Source organism: Lactuca virosa, chromosome 5, assembly GCF_052849685.1.
Source record: "Lactuca virosa cultivar CGN04683 chromosome 5, Lactuca_virosa_CGN04683_v6, whole genome shotgun sequence".
Lineage (NCBI taxonomy): Eukaryota > Viridiplantae > Streptophyta > Magnoliopsida > Asterales > Asteraceae > Lactuca > Lactuca virosa.
The window spans coordinates 5422661-5432455 of record NC_136430.1 but is presented as its reverse complement, the minus strand read 5'-3'; positions in this window follow the sequence as shown (position 1 = coordinate 5432455).

Here is a 9795-nt window from a genome sequence, read left to right as displayed (position 1 = left end):
GAAGACAGCCTTGTACCGAGCTGCATTATATGTTATTCTCTGTATTTACTTTTGATGTTGTTGCTAAATGTAACCTATGTAAAATTATTACTATTAATGCAATGGTTGTTGTACTTTGATTACTATACTACATATGTTGTGATACTTGACATGACGTCCTCCACCCCAGAACGTTTCCGCCGTTCCGGTTTTGGGGTGTGACAGATTGGTATCAGAGCATTGTTTATAGTGAGCACAGTATATCAAATCATAAAAGATATACAGCCTATAAATACATTGGGAAAAAACACTCTGACCTAGAATTATACTTTAAAATATAACCATATTCTACAAAAGTATAAGAACAACCAGAATATAAAAACCCGAACAAAGTATCACAAGAAGAATAAGAATAAAAGTCTTCAGATGATGAGCATTTCCATCAAACCTGGGCAGTTATGTAATCGTAAGCTGGAATAAATGTAACCTGATCAACTACATTTATTCAAGATGCGACTAACGTGTGCTTGGGAATGATGGTGATGTTGCAATGAATCTGAAACTTACCAAATAGGAATGCTAGAGCCAAACATAAAGTTTAAAATACTATGGGAGTATTTTAGGATACTAAAAGACTCACAATAAACCCAGAAGCATGTTCAGAAGTTAAAAAATCAAACCTGTAATTAAAATACCATAGGGGTATTTTAGGAACCATGAATAACCTTGCGTGAAAACTAAAAAGATCCTTATTGATAGACCTATGATTATAAAGTGTATACTTCCAAGATTATATATTGTAAGGATCTCATAGGCTAAGAATGTGTGGTTTCGCTCTACTTCTTTTTCCTTGTTTGGATGTGGATATAGAGTAGTATCACATATTCAAAGGCCTATCAGATCTAAGTCATATATGATTTGTGTACGCTAGGTAATTGCAGCAGGACTCGATATGGATCACCCAGTGAAATTTTTAATAATCTCTTAGGATTATTTAGACATTTCCATTCTCGCACGAACCCCTTTAGAAAACCTTATCCACTTCAGTAATCGGCAGGAGAGTCGGTACAAACCCAGAAGGGGTTCATTGAGAAGATTTCCATTCAGGAAATAAATGAACAGGGACGAGACTATTGAAATCACCATGTGCCTATACCTTTTAGGGACATCGGTGGGAAATTCGCCTGAACTTCCGAGATTCCAGTCATCCATTATGAGGTGATGACACTCAGAGTCGGAATCAGAAGTAAGGCGGAGCAGAAATTCAATATGTCTGCAAGAGAAGAAAACCCTAGGAAAATACCCGAAGAAAACCAACGCCTGTTCCAGTCAAGGATAAGAGGTGGACAGAGGGAGCCAATACATGCAACCCGAGAAGTGTCTTTTGCTCGTTATCGTCACGCTAATAATCCATAAAATAATACAATTTAGTGAGTTAGTGATTACACTGCTCACACTATGTGTTAGGCAAATCGTCTTTCCCGTCGCAAGTAATACGAATAGATCGGATCTAAAAACCTCGATTGAGAGTGTTTAGCCATAAGTTTTTCATGAGCCTTTTCTTCTGTGATCCTCGTTCCGAACTTCTCTCAAATCGTTTCAAAACCGGAGAGTGAACCTCCCCAGTATGAAGATAACTTAGTAGGAACGACTCCCATTTTATGGCCTTACGATACACTTACTCCCACCCTGTTACCCAGACTGCATCATAGGGATGTAGGTCGGCACTCAGATAACCATACATCAAGGCGCAGGAAAATTTGTGCCTATCATAGTAAAGAAAGATACGTCTAGGGTTAACCATCGTCTCTTATCAGCTTGTGTTCCTTTTCATGTTGGAAAAACCATGCCTCCAAAGAAATGTAACCAACCCGTTAGTAAGACACCGGTCCTTCAATTCGATGAAGCTACGTTCCGAGCTGCAGTCTCAGCAGCCGTAGCAGCTGTCATGGCTCACCTGAATGCTAACAACGCCGATGTTAGCAACAGCCCTATCGGGAATCCCGATCATAGCAATGGATAGCAGCAACCAACACCCATGTACCCAGCCACCCAAGAACCCCAACCAAATCCACTGAAAAGGAAGTTTAAGAATGATGAGGGAAGTACCTCGACTCAAGGACCTTCCAAAGGGCAACGAGCTGAGGTAGTCAATACCCCTGTCAACCCTTCCGTCTCGACTCCAAGAAGACCATACCTAGGAAACCTTCCCCACTGCAGCAGGTGTGACTTCCATCATTATGGAGCCTGTCGGTAACCCTTTTGCGTTAGGTGCAACATGAAGGGGCATACCGCTCGCAGCTGCAGAACCCCGGTTGAGTTTATTACATCAACCACCAATGTGGAGACCAGTCCAGTATGCCATTTATGTGGTAAAATTGGGCACTTCAAGAGGGACTGCCCAACTGAAGAAAATGACAAGGGCGCAGGAGGAGTCTAACCCTAATGCCTAGGGGAAACATCAAGGAACCCGGTAGAATTTTGGTACGTCTCTCGACCTTAAATAGCTAGCCGAAAACTTTAAATAATCAATCCTAATTGTAATTACTCCCTCGTTAAGGCGAAAGTCGCAGCACTGTTGTAAGAATTCAAAAATCCATCAGGTAAAGCTATGATGGCTTGATATATACGTTAAGGCCATTTAAAATTAAGATTGATAGACCTCGAGTGAGTGATGCTGCCTTGTCTCCTGTTCCTCGTTTGGTTGTGGATTTAAGGCGGAATTGCTCAGTCAACAGTCCTTTTAATCTTAATTATACATGACTAGTGTATACTAGGCGGTTATAGAGAGGCCTCGTGAGAAATCTATTCATGAAAAATACATTATTCCAAAACATCAGGACCCCCTAGAGTTCCGCGTCAATTCTATCGGTCCAAGTATCTGCGATAGTGATACCATGGATGAAACCCGAGACGCTAAGAACTTGTGTGCCCCGTTCAGCACATGGTCCTATCGATCTTCATTCCATATCGTGTTGATGTTTGTTAAATTCGACACCGCCGTCAATCATGGTTCGACTTGGTGCGACCATGCGAAAATTCCTAGTGCTGTGTAAAGAGAACTTTCACCATAGCCTATGCGTCAAATAAAGGTTCTTCCGAACCTAATAAGAAAACCTAATGCGATCCGTCAGTTGTCTATCTTATCCAAACCTTCCGAAATACCCAGGATAAGGGTGTCACGCGCTATTAACCAACCCCTCTTTAGACATTTAAACCAGAAGCGGAAGACACCGCAGATTCTCCAGAAGACAACAACCACCCGAAACCTACTCGATAGATCCTCCAAAAAGGTCGTCTGCACCGCACAATCAGGTTCGTGAATCAAGAGAAAGAACTCATGAGATTAACTTACTACTACTGAGTATATGCATAAGAGTGGTATATAATTTAGATCAATAAGATTTAAGATGTGTGCTTCCTCCCTACTCCCTGTTCCTCGTTGGGTTGTGGGTCTGGGGTGGGGCCACACATCTGAACATCCCGTCAAATCTCAATTATATACGACTTGCATACACCGAGTATTAGTGATTAAGCTGAGTATGAGGTCTACCATGAACGTTATAGTAAGACCCTTCATCCTATCCCATGGAAAAGGAACTGGAGTCAAGAGAACCACTGCGGGTTGAGCTACTAAAATGACCACAAATTCGAAATTTGTAGTCATCCCGGTTGAGCCAACATAGTAGCTAACACCCTCGGTTAGGAAAGGTAACTCAAGTCGTAAGAGTCAAAACATTGACTACGACCATCCATTCACGCTTAATCCCACAAGCTAAGCATCTCAGCAGTAGGCCCAGAAACCTGAAAGCTGTGACAGGTTAAACTCTGAGAATAGTGGATGAGGAAATTGTTGGATAAGGTGTCTAAGTCCATAACTATTTCTGGTATGTACTTGACCCGACCCGGCATGGTCCATTTGGGTTGCATGGCACCATGCAATTGGATAAACTAAAATGAGAGAAATAACACTTATGGTTTATTAATATATTATAAGTTCTAATATATTAATAATATTATTTAATTAGTTTGATCAAGAATTAATTAAGTGATCAAAAGATAACTAATTAAATATATGGGTAGATTATGTAAATATTCCATATTTTATATAGTGGGCTAAGAGGCTCCATGGATTATCAAGTTGGGTTCCACCCATAGGATGCTACATGGATGCTCCATGGGAGTTACAAACCCATGGGTCATGGAAATGAAGAGTCATGACACATTAGGGTTTACATGGTGTAACCCTAGATGTGTCAACACTATATAAGAAACCCATTCTCCACCAAAATAGGCTACACATAAGAAATAAGAGGGCTAGAGCCGATTTTGCAAGTGTAAGATTCTCTCAAAGTTTACTCCTTTGCATTTGGTGTTGTGTGAAGCATTTGAGGCATCACACTTGGGGTGCTAGGCTCACAAGGTTTCAAGGATCATAATCAACAACAAGGTAAGTTATTCTATCTTTCATTCAAGTTAAAAATGTTCCCCATGTATGCTAGATAAGAATATAACCTTGGAATTCAACTTTGCATGATTATTAGACAAACATAGATCCAAGGTTATTAGGGTTGCATGTACACTTAGGAAGTGTTAGAATGCTCAAAACCCATCATTGGTATCAGAGCCTAGGTTTGTTTGTTGTTTTTTGTGTGCAAACAGCTTGAAAAAAATCATTTTTCTGTTTTCTGCTCGTATGAAAGTTTGCACATTTGTTGCTGGAAATGGACTAGAAACATTACCCTAAACTGTTTTGATGTTTTAAAGCTTGTTTTAGATGGTGTAATGTTTATGCTAATCCATTTACAATGGTAATTATTAAAATTACAAGTTTTTTTTAAATGTAATTTTTTGATTCTTGAAAGTGTTCATATTCATGTTCTTGAACTTATGAAGATTAGATGATCATAGGAACTGTTTGTATCCTTCTTGGTAGTTTAATTCATGATCATAATGTGTTTTAATGGAGTCCATAACTTGTCCTCAAGTTATGGAAAACCAAAAGTCTCACTTTTATTAAAGCCATTAAAAGAACACAAGAGTTATAAAAATGAAGAGTCTTCATTTTTATTACTCAATTAATTCATAAGTTATAAGAAATGAAAAGTTTTGGTAGTTTACAAAACTTGCCCTCAAGTTTTGGAACATGTAAAGTCTTGATTAAAACTTTAGTTCCAACCCTTAGAATTTTAAAAGTTAAAATTCAACCCTTATACTTTATAATATTATAAGTTACTAATATATATATGTATAACATCAAGTCGTCTTACCGCTAGTACGCCTCATTCATGAAGCCGGTCTATAAGGGGGGTATAAGGTTGTTGCCTATAAAATGGCAACTTAATGGGTGTCCACTCTCACCCACCGTTTCCTTGATCGGTGGAGGGTCGTTAGCCGAACGGGTAAGACAAGGACTTATAAATTCTCATTAAAAGTATGATGAATATTATAAAGTAACTAAATGCTTTTATTAAATTCCCAATCTTAGTTAATTTAGGAAAATGTGAATAAGGTGCTAATCCATGAAATTACACTTTACACTTTGTTTAAGTCGTTGGTGGAGCGTGTGTGGTTAACCGGCACACTAACTTGGACTTAACAAGGTAGGTAAAGGGTGACTTAAGGTTTACCATAGCATCGGTGGAGCGTGTGTGGTTTACCGGCACATCGATTGAGTGATAAACCTTGAGGGTACCAAGTGATTTGCATGGTTACTTCACACCTCGTTTTGTGATCCTCGGTATCCCAGTCACAAAACTTGGAGGGCACACTCGAGATTGAAACATGCCTTTGAAAAGTTCATTGAATCTCAAAAGAATCTAGGAATTTCTAAGAACCAATTAAAAACCTAATATTTATATTTCGTTTTTCATGGTGGAAATTGGTGAATCGTCATTCACCTACCTTTCAAATATGTTATAGCTTGGATTACGGCATACCTCTTCTAAGTTATAATATATTGTGATTGGATCCTAGCCTTAATATTACATTTGGGTGTTTTATTAAGGACTCTCTTAATATCTAAACTAATCTTGTCCTCTTCTTTCAGATGTCTTCAAACAATGCTGCTTCTGGCTCTAATCCTAATGGCTCCTTTACCCTTATGAACTTGTGTGGGAAAGTCACTTTTGATGGATCCAACTTCAATGAATGGATCAGAAACATCAGGATGATTACCCGCTACGAGGACAAAGAATATGTCCTTGACAAGGAGCTTAAGGAGATTGATGAGACCACTGCAACTCCCCAGGAGATCGCTGACTTCCGGGCACATGAAAGGGATGCTACTAAAGTGGCATGCATCATGTTGGCCACCATGACAGCGGAACTCCAAAAGTCCTATGAGGACTTCTACCCTTTTGAAATGCACCAAGATCTGATGGAAAGATACCATCAAAGTGCACGACAAGAAAGGTATGAAATCATATGCTCTATCATAACAACCATGATGAAGGACGGGGAATCCGTCACGAGCCACATGCAGAAAATGAAAAGGTATGTGGATCGGTTGCTGAAGCTTAATGTGAACTTCCCTGAGGAGCTTGCAATAGATATCATTTTGCATTCCTTACCATCGTGCTATGATCAATTCCGCATGACATTTCACATGAATAAGGAAGAGGTCACACCCAGCAAACTTCAGGGACTCCTCAAGACCGCAGAAACAGGTCTTAAGGGTATGTCGGTTGTTAACACTCCTACTCCAAACTCCGCCCCGGTTTTGGCAATCGGTAAAGGTAGAGGGAAGAAGAGGAAGAGCTCTTCGAAGGGTACCAAGGCTAGGACCCTTGATGGCTCTTCTTCAAGTGGAACCAAGAAAGGTTTTGTCACTCCTTCTTCTGACCCTAAAGAGGCTGAATGCTTCTATTGCCATGAAAAGTCACATTGGAAGCGGAACTGCCCAAAGTACCAGCAAGATGTGAAGGATGGGAAAGTTAAACCCAACCATGCAGGTATTTACACTATCTTATCTAATAACTCACCCCATTCTAACTCTTGGGTCCTTGATACCGGTTGTGGTATTCATATATGTTCTGATTTGTAGGGACTAAGAAGAAGTGAGAATGTGGAGCATGGAAGAATAAACTTAATCATGGGGAATAGGAAAGCTTTACCTGTCACCAAGATTGGAGTTTATACTTTATCACTAAGTAGTGGGTTTAGTTTAGATTTGAATAAATGTTGTTATTCGCCAGAAATGGCAAGAAATATTATTTCCTTTCATGCATTGTATAAACAAGGTTTCACCTTTTCATTTGATAATGAAGTTGGTTCGATTAATGCTTTCTTTAATAATGTTCTTTATTTTAAAGCATTACCTTGTGATGGTGTGTATGAAACTGTATCTGTGGTTGATAACTTAGGAAATAATGTATTGTGTATTGATTCTGTTAATGATAATAACTTGGATAAAGCATCATTATGGCATTGTCGTCTTGGATATATAAGCAAGAAACGCATAGGCCAACTCCAAAAGGATGGAGTATTGAAGTCATTTGACCTAAAGTCAGATGATAGTTGCGAATCATGCTTACTTGAAAAAATGACAAAGTCACCCTTCACAGGTTCTTGTGAGAGGGGTGAAGGTTTGTTGGATCTTATACACACGGATGTGTGTGGGCCCTTCAAACATGCCACAAGGGATGCTAATCGTTATTATTTGACTTTTACTGATGATTACAGTAGATATGGATATGTCTACTTAATCAAACATAAGTCAGAGACTTTTGAGAGGTTTAAAGAGTTTAAACAGGAAGTCGAGAATCAATTGAGCAGGAACATTAAGATGCTTCGATCCGATCGAGGTGGTGAGTATCTTACTTCAGAGTTCCTCGACTATCTTAGGGAATGTGGGATTGTCTCACAATTGACACCTTCCAGGACACCGCAGTTGAATGGTGTAGCTGAGAGGCGTAATCGAACCTTGTTGGATATGGTTCGTTCCATGATGAGTCGAGCTTCGCTACCAATCTCATTTTGGGGGTATGCCTTAGAGACTGCCGCCCATATCCTTAATCTAGTTCCCACAAAGAAAGTTGCCAAAACTCCTCATGAGATGTGGACTGGTAAAGTACCCAAACTAGACCACATTAAGATTTGGGGTTGCGAGGCTTTCGTGAGACGCGAGACTCATGATCAGCTCGAACCTCGAAGTGAGAGGTGTATTTTCATCGGCTACCCACAGAAATCCTTTGGTTACCTCTTCTACAGACCTAGTGAGAATGCGGTCTTTGTAGCTAGGAGGGCTTTCTTTCGAGAGAGAGAGTTCATAAGCCAAGGAGATAGTGGGAGGCAAGTTGACCTTGAAGAAATTCAAGAGTCAAGTGGGGAAGGAACTTCAAACCCTAACACTCAACTTGAGGAGGAAACTCCTATTGAGCCAATTGACAAGTATGTACCTCTGAGGCGTTCCACAAGGGTTAGGAATGCACCTGAGCATTACTATGGATTCCATATTACTGCGGAAGGTGATACACTTATCACTGATGAGACACTGATAGGTCTGGATGAACCTAACAGTTACACGGAAGCCATGGCAGGCCCTGAGTCAGCCAAGTGGAAAGAGGCAATGGACAGCGAGATACAGTCCATGTATGACAATCAAGTTTGGAACTTGGTTGAGAATGTACCAGGTCGTAAGACTGTAGGGTGCAAATGGATCTTCAAGAAGAAGACCGACATGGATGGTAATGTACACACTTATAAGGCACGACTGGTTGCAAAGGGATTCTCACAAACTCCGGGAGTTGATTATGATGAGACCTTTTCTCCAGTGGCCAAGATTAAGTCTATTAGGGTTCTGTTAGCCATAGCTGCATTTCATGACTATGAAATATGGCAAATGGATGTCAAAACCGCTTTCCTTAATGGAAAGTTGGCTGAGGATGTTTACATGAGTCAGCCAAAGGGTTTTGTCAATACAGAGTACCCTAATAAAGTGTGTACGCTTGAGAAATCCATTTATGGGTTAAAGCAAGCACCTCGCAGATGGAATCTTTGCTTTGATGAGAAAGTCAAAGAATTTGGCTTTTCTAGGAGTGAAGATGAATCTTGTGTATATGTCAAGGCTAGTGGGAGTATAGTTAGCTTTTTGGTATTGTATGTGGATGACATACTACTCATAGGAAATGACATCCCAACTCTGCAGGAAGTTAAGTCCTGGCTTGGGAAGTGTTTCTCTATGAAGGACCTAGGAGAAGCTGCCTATATTCTAGGGATAAGGGTCTTGAGAGACCGGAGTAAAAGACTAATTGGACTTAGTCAGAGTACCTACTTGGATAAGGTGCTGAAGAGATTCGGCATGCAGGACTCCAAGAAAGGAGAGTTACCCATCCAGAGTAACGCCAGATTGAGTAAGACACAAAGCCCTAGCACTGAGGCTGAGATAGCAGAAATGAGTCCAATACCTTATGCTTCGGCTGTAGGATCGATCATGTATGCTATGACGTGTACTCGACCTGATGTTGCCTTCTCTTTGAGCATGGTTAGCAGGTATCAGGGGAACCCTAGCAAGGCACACTGGACTGCGGTAAAGAATATCCTCAAGTACCTACGGAGGACTAAGGACTGGGTCCTTACCCTCGGTGGGAGTGAAGACTTGAGAGTTGTAGGGTATAGTGATGCTAGCTTTCAGACTGATAGGGATAATTTCCGCTCTCAGTCAGGCTGGGTCTTTACCTTAAACGGAGGAGCAATTTCTTGGAAGAGTTCCAAGCAAGAGACAGTGGCTGATTCAACTTGCGAATCAGAGTATATAGCAGCTAGCGAGGCAGCAAAGGAGGCGATATGGCTGAAGAACTTCATTGGAGACCTTGG